The sequence below is a fragment of the Ascaphus truei genome, chromosome 2 (genome assembly GCF_040206685.1).
Source record: "Ascaphus truei isolate aAscTru1 chromosome 2, aAscTru1.hap1, whole genome shotgun sequence".
Taxonomy (NCBI): domain Eukaryota; kingdom Metazoa; phylum Chordata; class Amphibia; order Anura; family Ascaphidae; genus Ascaphus; species Ascaphus truei.
In genome coordinates, this window is record NC_134484.1 from 330,447,259 (window position 1) to 330,465,938 (window position 18,680).

Sequence of the window (18,680 nt, forward strand, 5' to 3'; positions counted from 1 at the left end):
AAGCTCCAGGAAGTATCCGATGGCAGAAGACGGCTGAGTAAATATGGTCCATCAAGTCTACAGAACTTTTGTCCAGCATTCCCACCATCTTTAAAGTTATTGTATTTTGCAGAAATTAACTGAGGGCTTCCCTGGCGCTCAACCGCTCTAATTTCAGCTCCAGGGACCTCTCGGAACCTGAGATAAAGATGCAGCATAACTCGCTGTCCCTGGCGCTATGGTCGAAGAAGCAAGTCTGCGGCACCGGAAACCGTGTTTGTATCTGTTAAGTATCTCAGGAACAAAGAGGTCCCCGGAGCTACAAAAGCGGTGTTAAGCTCCGGGGGAAACCTCCAGTTTAAATTCTTAAATGTATATATTTTTTTAAAATACAATAAAATCGCAGGGATTGCCGCTTTGAATTACACCGTAGGGCAGATTAAAAAGGTTTGGGAATCTTGGCTGTCTTAAATGGACAGTCCTGACTAGGAAGAAAATGAACAAAGGACAATGCCATGTTTAACAGGTTTAAAGTAGCTAATGTACCTTCTTCAATAATAATAATAATAATAATAATAATAAAAATAAAAATAAAAACAGACTGTGGTAAGTACTTCAAAATAATATGTCATATTTTTAACAAATGCAGCAGATGTTTTTTTACAATCCTACACTGTCGTTTGGTGTAAAGTCATCACAATTGTAATCTCACTTTAGCTCCTTTGTTTGCAAAGTAATTATGTTGCCATCATTAGACAAATATTTAAACATAATTATCTGAGATGCATGAATAAAGCGTTCATGACAAGCAGTGATACATACTCATTTTTCAGAAAGAAAAAAAGACCAGCAAGGATGATTGCTTGACCTGCTAATGTAACCTGTCCCTTTAAGTAACTTACCATTTGCTAACTTTTTATATACTTCGCTTTTAGAATGTGTAATAGGAACATTAAATATAACTTATTATATCTACTTATCTATCACGTCTACTGTACTCTTCTGCAATCCTCTTCTGTACCCTCTCTTTCAAATCGAATTATTCAGAACGGTGTTTTGCAACAACTGTTCACTTTATTATAAAGAACAAAGTTGTATTTATCTGCACCATTTATACCCCGATATATTCCAATGACTAGCGTACTCTTCAGTGGCCTATTCATTATACCCTCCACTCCCAGAGCGGATCGCACTGGCACTCAGAGGGTTAAGAAACGAGCAAAGACATACTTAAATAATAATACGTTGGTAATAGGAAAACATCTTGTTGACACTTGTACCAACTATTACTGATTACCCATATTTGCAGCCTATAGATGTAATTGAGGAGTGTGGCTGGATTTCTCTCTCCCCCATGGGAATTGGCAACATGAACACAAAGAAAGCAGGCACCTTGAGACGTGTGCTGAATGCACAGGTCTAAAGTGACCGCATTCCATATCCCAATCCGCCTTTCACTTTTGCCTGCTTCTGCAGAACGCGGCAGGACATTTTTTTTACAGTTGAAATGAGCAATAATTCCTGATGTGGAGAGCCATTATCAGACTAAAAATAGAGAATCTTGGCATCTATTATTTGTCATTATGAATCTGTACCCATTAGCCAAGAATTACATTGCCCTCCCCGAGGAACCAGAAGCATTTACTATGCCATGTCAAATGCAATAGTATTGGTCTCTGTCTCCATCTAAACTGCTTGCATTGTACTGTATGCTCCCGAGAGCAGGAAGGAGGTCTGTATGTTTTTACTTGAAGATATTGTCTACAATTTCAGTACAGTACTTGGTCAGAGAATAAAACAGGCGCTATTTTGTGTGGCTGGACGATACTCCACCCTGAGCAGCCACTTTATCTTTTGTTTTAATCGTTTATTCCCTCTAGACTGTATAATATGTAATTATTTTTATGTAATAGACATAACTCTGCACCCCCATTGTACCGCGCTGCAGAATATGTTGGCACTTTACAAATAAACAATAATTGACTCTCCCCCTCATAAAATCCACAACCCAGTATTAGATGTCAGCATGCTGTTGTCTTGCTCAATGTTTGGAGTAACTGTAATAATTTAGAATTGAAGGCAGCTTCTGATTGGTTAGCCCAGGGGGGCGCAAACTTTTTTCCCTGCGCCCCCCTGCTGGCAGTCCCATCTCTTCCGTGCCCCCCCCTAGCCCCCACTTACCCGCCCTCCGGCGTCATGATGTCACGTTGCCATAGCAACGTGACATCACATGACCTCGCAGCGTCATTTTGACGCCGCGTTGCCATGGCGACGCAAGAAGGAAGCCGCCGGAGTCACGGGTAAGTATGGTTTACAGAGGCCCTGCAGCTCCCCCGGCACTTAATTTAAGTGCCTTCGGGAAGCGCGCGGGGCCTCTGTAAACCCCGCACCCCCCGCAGGCAGTCTCGCGCCCCCCAGTTTGCGCACCGCTGGGTTAACCCACCGGTGCCAAAACAGTGAGTCCCTAGCTTTTTCAATGTGACATGGATACTGAGCAGGGCCAGTGCAAGGGCATTTGGCGCCTGAGGCGAATCATCAGCTGTGTGCCCCCCCCCCCCCTAATACATATATATATATATATATATATATATATATATATATATATATATATAGCCAATATCATTCTGTGGCTAACGAAATGCTTTTATTTGTACTGATACCGCTATATATATGGGGGAGCTTGAGAAAGGACCGTAAGGTCCGAAATGTTGCTTCTTTTTTCTGTGATTACCCCCTGATGCCTGTGTTACTTCATTAAATTGTATTTTGTGAATTTGTGAGTGCTCCAGATTCTTTGATATTGGGTATTTATCTATTATTGGTTGCTGGATGGTGATCCTGGCCGCACTGTGAGCACCACGACTGATCAGATAAGTTTTTTTCCTTTTACTTTTTCCCTTTGAGTGCCCTGAACATTCTTGTTATAGATATATATATATACACATATACCCAGTCCCCCCCCACCTCCAACTCTTCCCCCCACCTCATGCTCCCCCTTCATTGTTACCCCTCCCCAATTTTTTACAATCTCCCATCCCCCTCTGTTTTTACCACCTAACATCCCCCAACATCATCACCCCCCCCCCCCCCCACCCTCCACACCTGAAAAGTAGTGTCCGTTCCTGCTGCGGGGGAGTGCGTAGCAGAAGAAAGCAGCCTGCTCTGCTCCCAAACTTCCAGCACTGCCTCCATCGCCCCCCAAAATGTGCCGCTTTAGGCGAACGCCTAGGTCGCCTAGTCGTTGCACTGGCCCTAATGCCCTAATGTGTTCATTTTCATTGTCTGCATCTTAAACATTTTATAACTTGACAATGAGCATAATTTGGGGACCTGTGGTAGACACATGCAGACACATTCATGAGTATTCTACCATTCCTACACTTTGCATAGTCAAGTTATTTTGTCTCAATTTACCCACCCTAATCATGCTACAGGTATGTTTAAACCATGTTTTTTCTCCACAATATTTTGCAGAAGACTGCACCAAAAATGTCCATGGCATACAGTTGGCAACCTCTTTCTTAGCAACACTCTAAATTCTTGGCATGACTAGTTATAGCCATTTGTTCAGACCAGAAGAAGGTTACAAGATGCAACCAGAACACGACTTCAATACATAATAAAATCTGAGCACACATACAGCAGTGCCTGGAATAATTTATTCTATATGATGTTTGGGGTACCAGACCAAGGTTACTAAAACGACTGCATAAAAGGTATTTTTAAACCAGGCTAACCCCAATCTTATTCTAAATATAGTTACTGACAACTTTACATATTGTAACTGAGGCATGAAAAAGTGAGTGTCTTGTTAAACAATAGTGTACTGATTGCAAATGTGTAACCAGTCACCTGCCCAGCATGTAAACCGCAACAGCGTGTGCAAAAATATAAGAGGCAGAGACGTAAAAAGTGCAATCCAAAAATCAGAATGACAAATTCCACCGTATACTGTATAAACCATATGGAAATAGCAAAATGTCAAATCACAAGGATTGAAAAGAAATCTTCATAATGTGGGCACAAGACAGGTAAGTCCAAATAGATCATATTTAAAAAAACATGCATTTATTAAATATCACCAAGAGGATGCACAATCACAATCAAAGGTGAGGTCCATGAGAAATCAAGTGAATCAAATTGCAAGAGCCAGTGTTTAAGTGCATGTCAGTCCCATTAAGTAAAGGTGGAAACAGCGTTTCCAACTAAAACCAAATACAGCTCCCGGGTACACATTGTATCTAAAACCATGAATAGTAAAGGGATAAAAAGTGAATGAGACCCAACACAACATCTATTAGTACATATAAAAATAACAATAATAAAAGGGTTCAAACAATATAGAGAGCTAATTAATGACTCGCATCACTGAAACTGGGTATGGAAATATGGCTTAGCCAGGTAATGGGTCAAGGAGAGATAACATCGGTATAGCGTCCCAAGAATCCAGAGGCTTGAAGCAAAAATATTTGGATCACATTGATCAAAAGTTTAGTTTAGGAGCTCATACACGTAAATTCAAAGACATCCAATAGCTTGGGACAGCATATCGTAGCATCTCTGCATGTTTCAGCTGCATGGACCTCTCCATAGGACCAGGACATGGAAACCTCTCAACCTGTGCACCTCCTTTTGAATTGCTGTGTTTAGGTACAATGTGCAGTCCCCACTGCTTTGCTTCTGTTACAAGTTTAGATATTGAGCTACTGTACACACAAATGCTACCAAGTTGCAATTATAATATTTCAGATATTTATTAGAAATTACACAGTGCTTGCCATGCTTAAGAAATCCCCCAAACTTATTTTACTTGTTTACAGTATATTTATCTAAATTCAAACTCTCCTCGAAAATTGGACCCTAATGTATTTAGTTAACAATTATTTTTTTTTAAATTGAGCTATGGTTTAAATGACAAAGTAAAAAAATGTTACCAAAAAAAAGGATGTGTGCGCAAAGTTAAAAGTAAAATTCTGTGTTTCAGACAGGTTACGTAAAAGTGGGTGGGGGAGTGGGGAATGTGGATGGACTGGGCGCTTCCCAATTACTATTTGATTGGTGTAATAAGTGACACACCTTAGATACACACAATAAACCTTACACCACAAAGTGATAATAAAAATAAAAGTGTACAAGTGCAGCTCAACTTCCCCTGGTGGGACAGTTCCAAGTCCCAGGATGTAGAATTTTCTTTTCTTGGGGTTGAGGAGGAGCGCAGGATAAGTTCGTGATTTAGCAGTGATCTACCATCTGCACTATATATATTTTAATTTTTTCACATATCACGAACTTATCCTGCGCTCCTCCTCAACCCCAAGAAAAGGTTATGTAAAAGTAGGTAAGGGCACTGGTCCCCAAGCATTGCATTGCAGTCTCTACTTCCTACTACTAGCGCATGGGAGAGCAAACTTTTGCTCCTGTGCCCCCTGCCTTGTGTCCCTCGGTGCTCGCACCTCCCCTCCCTTCTCTCTGTGGCTCGTCAAATGACGAGCGAGATCATGTGACGTCACGTGACCAGCGGTGTTCATTGACGTCACGCTGCTTGACACCGTATTCTCATGGAGACGCTTCCAGACACCGGCTGAATCATGGTAAGTTGAGGTTGCAGAGGTCTCACGCGATTCCCCAGCATTCAATTTTAATGCCTTGGGGAAGAGCATGGGGCCTCTGCAACCGCCCGCACCCATTCAGGACAATCTTGCGCCCCCCAGTTTGCGCACCCTTGCTATAGCACATAGTACTGTGTTTGTTTAATTGGGTTCCCCGGACATTCTTAAAGTGTTCTGTACTATTTTCAGTTCATTTGAAAATTGTACAAAATACAGAAGAATGTAAAATGCATCTGATTTCAGACGCGCTATTAGAGAGGGTTGGAGTTCCTTACAATGTATCTGATCTCAGGCGCGCTATTAGAGAGGGTTGGGTTCCTTACAATGTATCTGATCTCAGACGCGCTATTAGAGAGGGTTGGAGTTCCTTACAATGCATCTGATCTCAGGCGCGCTATTAGAGAGGGTTGGGTTCCTTACAATGTATCTGATTTCAGACGCGCTATTAGAGAGGGTTGGGGTTCCTTACAATGCATCTGATCTCAGACGCACTATTAGAGAGGGTTGGGGTTCCTTTCAATGTATCTGATCTCAGACGCGCTATTAGAGAGGGTTGGAGTTCTTTACAATGATCTTATCTCAGACGCGCTATTAGAGAGGGTTGGGGTATCTTACAATGCATCTGATCTCAGGTGCGCTATTAGAGAGGATTGGGGTTCCTTACAATGCATCTGATCACAGACGCGCTATTAGAGAGGGTTGGGGTTCCGCAGAATTTCACAATATATTTATAGGGTTCCTTAACCCCCAAAAAGTTGAACATCGTTGAGAGTTAATAACAATATTAGGTCTCCATGAATTAATAACTAAATTGGCATGATACCTCCAACACCTCCTGATAGAACTACAACATTTACTTTACAATTTAATCTTTCCAAGGTTGAGTCACTTCTTGGTTACAGGCCAAAGTGATTTTTTTTTTTTTTTAATTTGGAAAAGATCTTCTTAATTAAAGTATATGAGGCCAGCGTGATGGTACCTTTGAATTAAACTGGAATTTGAACACATTGGGGCCTATATACTAATATCATCACTTAATCTGTATTGTGCGAAACATTTTTTTATAAAAAAAAAAAGTAGTACAAGTCTTCCTAATGCACAGATAAAAATGGTACTGTATGTATTAACAAAAGTTGTACTGTAAATTGTATATGTGAGTCAAAAAATTGGTCAATACTGTGTCAAGATCATACGCCAAGTTGAACCTGCCGCAAATCCTAAAAAGTCTGTTTCTATTCTTAACACGGAATTAGGCCCGTAATATAGTGGGCGCGCTTGCTGCGCCGTGCATGCGCGCGGCAGTTATAGTTGGCTGTGGTTAGCCAGCCATTGTACGCTAGGGCCGCACACGCGCACGGCAGTGAGCGTGGAGCCGGCCGATAGCGGGGAATACTCAGAAAACTAAGTATTCACGCCGCTACCGCCGCTCTAATGTATGTATGTGTACAATGTTAATAAATAATTCTTACCAATGTGTCTTTTTTTTTTAAAATATATAAATTACACACACACACACACACACACACACACACACACACACACACACACACACACACACACACACACACACACACACACACACACACACACACACACACACACACACACACACACACACACTAAAAACCTGTCGCTCCCGGCAGCACGGACCACCATACACACAAAAAGTGTGGGTCACGTGCACGCGTGTTCGCACAGGCGCCTGCACATACAAAGAACAAGCCTTAGAAGTTCTTACACTGCTTTGTACCTGTACCAACAATTAGTATATTTTACACAGCACAGATGTTTAATTATATACATTAACAAAATGTAATATTCTCACAGTATGGATACCATAAAATATATTATAACTGATAATTAATTAGTATTTACTAATACAAATGCAACGCCTAATTCTGTTAATATGATATCTGTTCATTTAAATTGTATGAATCAGGTATGCAGTGTGTTAAAAGTAATTTCAGACAATGAACTATGCGTCATATGCAAGATGTCACATACCCACATTTGTGTGGTACTGTATGAATGACATGAAAAAAGAAGAACGTTGAACCCCCTTGTCAAAATATTAGCAAAAACTTTAAAAGTCACCTGATAAAAAGTCCAGGGATGGACCTGAAACGTTGTACCAAATCAACAACATGATTCATCAGTAGAGCTGTTTGCAGTTATTTTAACTTTTACAGTCTTTGTTTTTTTTCCGCAGGGGAATTCAGCTTCTTTTTTTTTGATTACATATGGGTGTTGGCCACACTCTTCAAGAATGTTTTTGCCCCACGAAACCATCACACTGCTCCATTTTTCTATATAGACTGTAAGTAGGATGCTTGTTAAGGTGTGTACTTTTTAGCACTAGAATTTTGTTCCCCAAAGATGTTGTTCATACATAGGCCTCTATGTCTGAATCTGAACCCCTTCAGTGTACATTTGCGTCGCCCTAAAGGTGGATGCTTGATGGGGTCCCCCAAGAGCTGCTCCCCTCTACACAGGACCAGTGTGCTAAGGGTTAACATTTGCTGTACTATGTGGATTGTTAATTCACCCACTGGAATGTTAATGAGCCAAGAGGACAAATGACTTTTAATTCACAGCTGCATTCAATCTGAACCCTTCACTGTACATCTGCATCGCCCCAAAGGCAGACAGCCTTTGCTGCAGCCATTTAATGGAGACAGATTAGGGTGAAATGAAATTTTGGCTTTATTGAGTCTGTTCCTTTAACAAGGCAAAACATACAAAAATAAACAAACACCTACTCCTATCATTTTTAACTGGGGGGCTAGGTAAGCTGTTACCACCCCAAACATATACTCATACAACAGTCCAACATGAAAGTCTCTTATCTGTTTCAGTTGCTGTAGGGGAAGGCCTCTCTGCTCGCCTGGGCTATGGAGTGTCTCTCTGCTAAGTCCTCTTTCTCCCCTGTCAGCACCCATGTGTGCTAAGGAATCTCCTAGTATTTTCCCTCAGGAGGCTTTTTTAGAGTTCTAATTAGCCAGCTGGAGTCTGGTTAATTGGCTGGCTGCAATTAACCAGCTCCCTGCTAGATTTAGAGGCAGTTTTTCTTAAACAGGGCTCAGTCCCTGTTACAGTGATAGAAAGTTCAGTGGAATCCAAATATTCCTAGCAATAAGAGAATGTTGAGGTCTCCTTAGAAGAACAACTTCTTATAGAATTGGATAAGATCAGGCCGATAAATGTGTATATGGAGTATATGTATTCGGGGGTGCCCAGTATAGTAACAAAATAGGATAACGCCTACCTGGCTCCACTCATATCAGAGCGCGCAGCATCCAGGGAGATGAATGGCATAAAGTATTCCCATATATCCTTAAGATTCTGACTTGTAAACACTCCCCTAGACATCAACATGTCTTCTCCAGCAAGGCAAATGATTATTACTGCACAAAGTCAATATAATGATTTCTTGACTTCCAGGCCTGATCGACGTCCTCCGGTGTGCTGTCCGCGGGTATGGATGAACAAAAACGAAGAGGTTGCGATGCACCACCAAAAATGAAGAAGGAGGGTAGCTTGGATACAAAAATAGCTTTAATAGAGCATAGGCATGTAGACCAACATGTTTCGCGCTTACGGCACTTTCTCAAGGTCCCCGAAGGGACCTTATAACTCTGTGCCCAGGACATACTTGAAAAGAGAGGTCACTCTCTATGTATTACTTCCTGGTAAAATATCTTTATAAATAAATAAAATGTCTTTTGTCCTCTTCCTACATTATGGCTTTAGTGACAGCACTAATACAGGTGATTGATTGCACAGTAATAAATTGACCGGTTTAGCCTAAAGTTCAAGGGCCAGACAGAAACTCAATAAATAGAATAAAATGTAATACACCATGTGATAGAATAAACAGAGACACACATAAGAAGAATATTAGAAAATCTATAAGAGAAGGCACCAGCCCACTGTAGTGGGGTCTAAGGAATGTAGAGGAAAAACAGCAATTGCAAACTACAACACCTTAAAAACCACAGAGACACATATTGCTGAATCAGATTCTTCATTGCTGGTGAAGTTTATTTACTAGAGGGCATGAAAAACAGTAAAGCTTTTGATGATGTTAACCCTTTTGCCTAATGTAGTGGCTGACGTGATAGTACTCAGCAATTATGAGAACCTCTATAATATATATATATATGTTTTTGAAGCAAAAAGTGGCATGCTCATTTGCATGTCATTTCCCAGAATCCCTTGCTGCAGTGGAAGTGCTGTGTGCTGGGTGATAATGGTGAAGGGCGGGGTTGCAGACCTGCCTTAGACATGCGGATGAGCATACAGTTATATTTACATATATATATATAGGCATATATATATATATATATATAGGCAACACGATACCGTGTAAGGACGAATATCAGAGGCAGCACTCCAAATGGTTGTCAAAAGAATATTGTATTAACAAGACATAATTTCCAACGTTACGGTCCTTCGTGCGGGACATTTCTCAAGTTGATGAGAAAGGTCCAGCACGAAGGACCGTAACGTTGGAAATTATGTCTTGTTAATACAATATTCTTTTGACAACCATTTGGAGTGCTGCCTCTGATATTCGTCCTTACACGGTATCGTATTGCCTATTTGTACCATACATGATTTGCACCCACCATATTGATTTACCTGACGAAGTGCCTATTGTTCTTTATATTTTTGAGATATATATATATATATATATATACAGTATTCGACAAACCTATACATTTGCTCGCCCCGGGCGAGTGGATTTAACCCCCGGGCGAGTAAATATTGGCCCAAGCAGCACACGTTTGGTACTAGGTGGCGAGTAGATTTTTTTGTGTGGCGAGTAGATTTTTTGGTGATTTGTCAATCACTGTGTATATATATATATACACACACACACATATATACAGGAAAAAAAGAAGCACCAGTTCCGTATGGTTGAAAAATGAATATCTGTAAATTTTATTAAATGACCAGAGTAGTCAAAAGGACTAGTAGTGAACTGGTGTGATTAAAATGCAATCTGTCTAGTACAAGCAGATAGCAGCAATTAGCAAGTAACATATGGAAGGGGATGTGGAGAAAGCAAGCAAGATATCATGGGGAAAAAAGGCCAACAGTGGTGAATGTCAATAACAGTCCATATGACTGATGATAGCCCAGTAAGGAACAGTAGACACCCACTAGAGAATGTCCCTTCTCAATAGTGATGTGGGTGTGCTGGTGACAGACCTGTTACATCTGTTGAAGCACGGAATAGACCTCCTCAGCGTGCGATCCAGTTAACCTGGTGTTATTCTGATGCTGAAAAATCAATTTCCTTCTGTGGCACAAATTCACTTCCCACGTGTCAGACCTGCGTTTGAGATGAGGCTTCCTGCATCTGAGTCCTTGCAACGGCACCGGATGTATATATGAAGACGGGTGCCTCTATCCCCAGATGTAAAGGAACAAGTGATCCTGGTTGCTTCCTGGTTGCTTCGCACAAAACGTGCCCGCATCACTGCGCTGCTACGTGATGACGTCCAACGCGTTTCGTCACTCTAGGATCACTTGTTCCTTTACATCTGGGGATAGAGCCCTTTTCTTGTTGGAGACTTGAAACAGGAAACTTAAAATCTGAGAATCTTTGAGGACTGGAGAACTAACTATCTGACGGGCGCAAAGGGTTATAATACCTCTGACTTTCATTCACAGAACACTTCCCCCCCTACAACCAACCAACCCGAGACAAACCGGTAGAAAAAAAACAGGGTTACCTGGAAATCTGAATGAACCAAGGGGCATGTGCAATTTGGCACCTCAGTCCCTGGTTCCCTCAATGCCACCTGTGGTGACAGGCTCCTGCCAGTCTGGTGGGGCAAATGGAAATGCAAAGAGCCTCCATTGGTCTCAAGACATGGATACTGGAGTCCTTCCCTCCTATCCAAATGGTCTTGACACCTCAGACATCCTCTGGGGCTTTCATCTCCAGATGTCCTGCCAGACTCACTGGCACCAATTGGTAGCCATAGTGGCCTGTCAGAGCATTGCTTTTGAAATTCCCAGCTCAGGGGTGCACAAACTTCTTGAGTTGCACCTCCCTGCCTGGCAGCCACAGCATTCGCGGCCCCCCTCTCCAAGGATTCGGCGTCAAATGATGTCGCGGGTCATGTGACGTTATCATGGCGACGCGTCGCCGAAGACCCGCCAGTGAGCAGGTAAGGGAGTTACAGATGCCCAACACCTCCCCCCCCCCGACATTAAATTTAAATGCTGTGGGGAAGAGCTCTGTAACCCGCCGTGCCCCCCTAGAAATTCGTGTGCCCTCCCCTGGGGGGGGGGGCACACCCCCCAGTTTGTGCACCCCTGTCCCAGCTCATAATACTGTGAACAAGCATATGTTTTAAAACACGCTGTTCAATAAAATATACACTTTAAAATTATCCTTAGTCTGTGGGTTATGGGAAATAGAATAAGAAGCTGCACGTTATTCCTTTCTAGCCATATTCCCCACACTGTATACAATTAACTTAGGACTGGACTTTTACAAGCCCCCTCACAACCTTATAGATGGTTGGAGTATCCCCAGAACCTCTAAGCAGGTTCTGGGTTGCTTGTACAGTAACTGGGTATCCCCCCTAACCTGGGGACCCTTTTTAGTTACAGGGATACTTTACATCCCTTTGCACCATTTAACTTTCGGTGCTGTGCTGAAGAAGGGAACCCTAGTGGTGAGTTGCACAAGCGTTTTCAAGGGGAGATATTACCAAGACACTGTGTCTACATGCTGCCAGGAATCCAACCTGATTCCTGGGTACATTTTTAGGGGAACCAGCAACTCTGGCGCCTGACTAGATAGACACATTCTGACAACACTTTCTCCGCAAAACCCTGCCTGAAACTTATACCACAGCAATCCCTGCTTGCTGGCATCACTGGAAAGGTAAAAACACAAAAATTATTTGTCGCATAATTACAGGTAATGCTTTTACAACAGTTGGGTCCAAGAGCTGACACTCCTGAACCCCAACACATGGATCATAGGTAAGTAAACAGGCTTAACCTTAATTAGTGAGCCTGGTGGTATAGTAACTGAACAATCATTATTCAATGCTACTTCATAAAGCATTCATCAGTCCATAAAACGTAGTGAATTGTTGAAGCAATATATTTTTTTTAGCAAGATCTAATTAGCAGATAATTGAAAGGTTGCCCTGATTTTTCAGTAGTGAATGATAAAATAACTTGGCTAATCACAATAGCCCACACTGGTTTTTATAATGTCAAATGTCATAGTGACTGTGTAAAAAGATACCAAACGTTGCCATAAAAACAAAACAAAAAAAACAGCAAAGAAACAAGCAAATGCACAGCATGTTCCCTATTTAGTGGAATGGAATAACAGAATACCAAGGACATTTTACATAAACAGTGATTTTTATTTTACCTCCAGATAATCTGGACATACTTTTTTTTTGTTGGAAATTGATGCTATTTTTTACAACTTTTTCGCAGATCTTAAATTCATCAATCTATCAAATATGTGTAAATGTCTCTCCATATCTGCTGCACTTCAACCTGCATTTGGTGGATCAAGCGTTCCAGATACTGGAAAACCTGTTAGCAAAACTACCATTCATGTAATGCAAAAGGTGACAGTGTGAGCGCTCCTTTGCATGTCATTACCCAGAATCCCTGGCTGCAGTGAAAGCACTGGCTGCAGTGAAAGCACTGTATGCTAAGGGATAACAGTGGAAAGCAGGGTTGCAGACCTGTCTGAGACGTGAATGTGCTCACAAGTGGTATTTTTATTTGATGCCCACAGTGTAAGTGAAATGTTATTAAAAGATTGTAGCTCAGTGACACCGTTTCCAATATTTCCTGTATTAACATAATTAGAATTTCAAAGATTCCCAACAGGGGACTGAGAATAATTTATAAGGTATATTTATGGGTAATAATTCCTCCCTGAGTAATTTGGATTTTAAACCCTGTAGGCTTCAATTAAAGAGAGAGAAAAGAGCAAACAAGTAATTTTGCATTTTAAATCTGCCTACCATGTCCGTAAATATATTTTTTTATTCTGACATCGCACTGAAAAGTTTACACAGCAGTTAACATTAAATGTACCACAGAGGTAATGAGCGGGTCTAAAGTCATTAAGGCTTAAAGAGCCTGTATAGAGAAAAAAAGAAAATAATAGGAATTACTGTAGATCTAAAATATATTATTGTATTCTAATAATATTATTTGAACCTTTGAACAAACATATTAGAAAATATGTGATTGGAGGGAAAATTAGAGGTAACGAAAACAGACAGATATATATATCTCAGCACAATATATCTGTCTGTTTTCGTTACCTCTAATTTTCCCTCCAACCACATATTTTCTAATATGTTTGTTCAAAGGTTATATATATATATATATATATATATATATATATATATATATATATATATATATATATATATATATACACAGACACACACACACACACGGCTTGACAAATTACCCAAAAAGCTACTCGCCATCTAGACTCGCCCCCACTTAAAAAAAAATGGAATACATTCCTAATAAGGACTAATACCAACATTTGTTTTTGATATAAGTTTATTTATTGTATTACATTTATACTTTACTACAATTAGTCCTTGTTACATAGTTGATGAGGTTGGAAAAAGACATACGTTGATCAAGTTTAACCCAGGTCTAATTTAGACAACAGATACCTTATCCTATACCCGTACTATTGATCCAAAGGAAGGCAAACAGAAAACCCCAGTGACACATTATCCAATGATATCTTCTAAAGGGAAAAATAAATTTCTTCCTGACTCCAAGAATTGGCGATCAGATTTCTCTCTGGATCAACATCCTTCCCATGTTTACTTATTTGGTATATCCCAGTATACCTTTCCTTTCTAACAAGATGTTAAACTGTCTTTTTTGGAAGATATCTTTTGGATAATATATAGTTTTCTTCTATGCAGCGCAGTACATAAAAACAGCACAGGGGGTCTGTGCTGCACAGAGCTTAGATAGAAGTAGAACAAAAAGTTCAAAGATCAGTGCTGCACGGTGAGAACCGGATTCAGGGAGAAAATTCTTCAAAAGCTCACAAAAATAAACATTCATATAACTGCACAGACAGAAAAATATATGAGTTCTTCCATAATGAAAATGTGAGTGTGACACAGCCCAATCGTGTCTCCTACGATCGACCGTAGCGGCTGCAAATGTGCAAGGGCAATGCATCCCTGGTAAGACCGGTCGGCAGAGGGAGGACGGGAGGGAGGGAGAGGAGGAAAGACAGAACCACGCCGTGGAACACCCCTCTTCAAGGACCTGAGTGGCAAAGGCACCTCTCACTTCCTTCATTCACCACTCTCCATGTAAGACTTCTTCATATAGTGAGATAGCAAACCATAAGCCACTGTTTAAGGCAGGGGAGCGCAATCTTTTTATCCATATGCAAATACATTTTGATTGTATTATATATTTATGATTTTGTATTATATATATTTGTGATTTTGTATTTACACATTTCATCATCATGAAGTCTCTTTTCACTTTAAAGTGGATATTCAACAAGTACAAACATGCTTGCTCTATCATTTTTGGGGTGTGTATATACCCTCAATCTAAGGAGTTTTTCTATTTAAGATCTAATATATTTTTATCAGTCAATTAGAATCATCCATTTGACATTTTTAACTTGTTTTTTGTCTACTTATTGCCTTAGTGTTTATTTGTATATATGTGTTATAATAAAGTTGTTTTTTTTTATCTTAACGGCTTCAACGCGCTGACGTCACACGCCCCGCATCATTTGACACACTAGGAAATGGCGGGGATTGGTTTCAAGAGCGCGAGGATCCGTTATTTAAACACACTCTGGTAAGTAAGTTTTATTCACCTTGATAAAGGGCGTGTAGTCCGAAACGCGTAGGTGTGCTGTTTGTTCTTCCATGATCCAATAAATCTTTACTTTTTTATCGTGGGAACGCACCTTTGTAATTTTTTGCAAGTAAGCATTGGACGTAGTGCTCCGCCTCCTTTTTCTTTTTTGTTCATTGACTACCACAGACGGAAACACAGAGTACCCCGGACCAGGGGATTTCAAGTGGATCTCACCATCAAGAAGATATTCATTTCATGCGAGTTCCTTTCTGCTATTTATCTATGTGGACATTATTCATTATTATGGACAAGTATTGCTGATGATCCCTTTCATTGTATAGATGTTTCAATAGCACTGGACACCGCAGGTGATGTATCCATACCTCCTTTGCAACGTGGGATATATATATTCCAGTCACACATCTTATTGGGACAGCATCATCCAGCCCATTTATTTGGTTATTGGAGGGGTACTCCATCTAAGGCTTTGCTTATATATAGCGATATTCACTTCTCTGCTATGTTATTTGAGTACCATACAGCACTGTTTGCGCCTAAGAAGTTCAATACAATACAAACATCATATAGTGCAAATGGAGGAAGAAAAACCCCTTATATTATTAGGCGTATATAGAGGACAGCAGAGATCTATTGTATTCAATTGATTAATTCTATTTGAATTTAACCCTCAATGGTACAATTGGGTTGATGACTTATAGCTACCCATACAGTATACCATATATAATATGTAACACAATTGTAATTAATACTTGAATGGAAAAAAAAGGGGGGGGACCCCTCCCAAGGATATGACTAAATTACTTTTAAAATGTCAATCTACTATTATGTTAAATGCATATGTGAAGATACATTATATTAAATTGTCAGTGAACTAGTTCCAAATGTTGGAACATTATCAGTACTAATCCAACAAATACCAATCTTTAAGTCATTGAGAAAATGGATTATAGATAGGGAAATACAAATACATTAAGCCACAGCTATTATATGGATTTATTATTTATCTTTACAATGTTTGCTTTTTATTTGTAAAGTTTTTTAATTTCTTTGTCATCTGTTAATTTAAAGATTGTTTTATGTTTTTAGAAAAATCTTCAATTTTTTTTATATGAAATATTTATTCATCACCAAGAAAACAGATTGAGCCAACACATTGTGCAAATGAATTGCCCTAAATAAAGTGATTGACACCTGACAATATGTGCAGTGATAACGAATAATTGTTTAGTGCCTATGTATTAAATTGATTAAAAAAAAACTAAAAAATGTGCTATATTGATAAGTGTAACTCCAGCCAAGGAACCTCTGCAGAACAGTACTCAAAGTACGCGTTGTCCTCCCCACATATTGAATGCCACACGGGCATATGATTGCATAGACCAGCGGAGCGCAAACTTTTTTCCCTGTGCCCCCCTGCCGGCAGTTTCCCTCTCTCCGAGCCTGCCCCCCACTCTTACCTGGCTCCGGCGTCATGACGTCACGTTGGCAACGTGCCGTCACATGACCTTGCGACGTTGCCATGGCGACGCGTCTAAGAAGCCGTCAAGGTAAATGAGGTTTACAGAGGTCTCCGCCGCTTCCCCGGCCCGTAATTTAAGTGTCTTCGGGAAGCGCTCAGGGCCTATGTAAACCCCGCGACCCCCGCAGTCAGTTTGAGCACAGCTGGCATAGACAATAAATGTGGACAGGCATTTAATATGGCCCTGTATTGAATGTGCTGATCCATTTGAATGGGAGCTGATTTTACCTACTTTATTCAGATGTTTACACGTTAAACATCTCGTTCTCCCACAGGAGAAATTGCCATGTATTGATTTATTCTTGAAAGTATAATTTGTAACAATTTTTTATCTACTAGGTGCTACTAGTGTCTTAATATTCTTAGCTTTCTGGAAAACAATAGGTGCTCTAGGTGGTAATTTAGGACCAACAATTGGATCATTCAACATGATCCCCCAATGCTTGTTTAATTTTTGATGCCTCATTATTAAACTGTGTGTCAAAAATGGGTATTGTTGGATTTTCCTCATCTCACATCAGTCCTCTATAACTTCCAAAGGGACACAGCTGTTTCTTCTTTGATTTTTCTAAGAGGCTCTGTCGATCCATTTGCCCCACTTGTTTAAATGTTTCTTGAATGATTTTCCGGTCATAACCTTTGGCAACAAATTTGTTTACCAATATATCCTACTGGGCCAAAAAAAAATCAAGGGAACAATTTCTCCTGACTGAAGAATTGGCCACATGGGATATTTTCCATCCACTTTTTGTAGTGGTTGCTAGTATTGTGCAGATAACTGTTGGTTGCAACCTTTTTGAAATACGTTTTTGTAATAATGTTCTCATTGGCATCCACCATCAATTCTAGACCTAAAAATATAGCTTTTCTCCTATCCGTCTCAAATGTAAATCGCAGACCCATATCATTGTTGTTAATAATAATAATAATACTAGTATGTGCTTGTATAGCGCTGCTAGTTTTATGTAGCGCTTTACTATCTATGTTTTTTTGGAGATAAAGTGACTTGCCCAAGGTTACAAGGAGCCGACACCGGGAATTGAACCAGGTTCCCAAACTCAGAGCCAGTCAGTGTCTTTACTCACTGAGCCGCTCCTTCTTCCAAGTCCTCAAAATATCAGTCAAATCCTCTAACTCCCCATCCCAAATGAATATAAGATTGTCTATGAAACGGCCATAGAACACCAGACCTGCCTTCAGCCTAGCGTCCCCCCAAAAATGCAGATTCTCCCACAATCCCATGTAGAGGTTAGCGCAGCTGGGGGCGAATCTGATGCCTATGGCATTCCACAGACTGGCAAATAATATGTGTCTTCAAATAAAAAATAATTGTGGTCCCAAATAAATCTGATTGCTGTTAAAATAAATTCCTTTTGAGTAGTGCATAAATTTGGATCTGTGTTTAAATAGTGCTCAACAGCCCCTAAACCTTTGTTGTGATTTAGACATGTGTACAATGAGGCCACATCACGTGGCCCAAATGTATGTGGATTTCCAGGGAATCTTGGAGATGGCGTCGATGACGTGCAGCGTGTCCCATAAATATGATTTCAATTTGACCACAAATGGTTGTAAAAAAATAGTCTACATATTGGGACACGCTGGACGTCATCGACTCCATCCCCAAGACTATCAGTCTTCCTGGTGGTTGTTCAATACTTTTGTGCAATTTGGGAAGGTGGTTA

At 40.4% G+C, this 18,680-nt stretch overlaps 1 protein-coding gene across 5 annotated transcripts in view; it reads right to left on the reverse strand.

Annotated features, from left to right (window-relative positions):
* ELMO1 (engulfment and cell motility 1) overlaps window positions 1-18,680 on the reverse strand; it is a 395,377-nt gene that overhangs the window by 207,993 nt on the left and 168,704 nt on the right. The gene's annotated exons all lie outside the window — the stretch shown is intronic.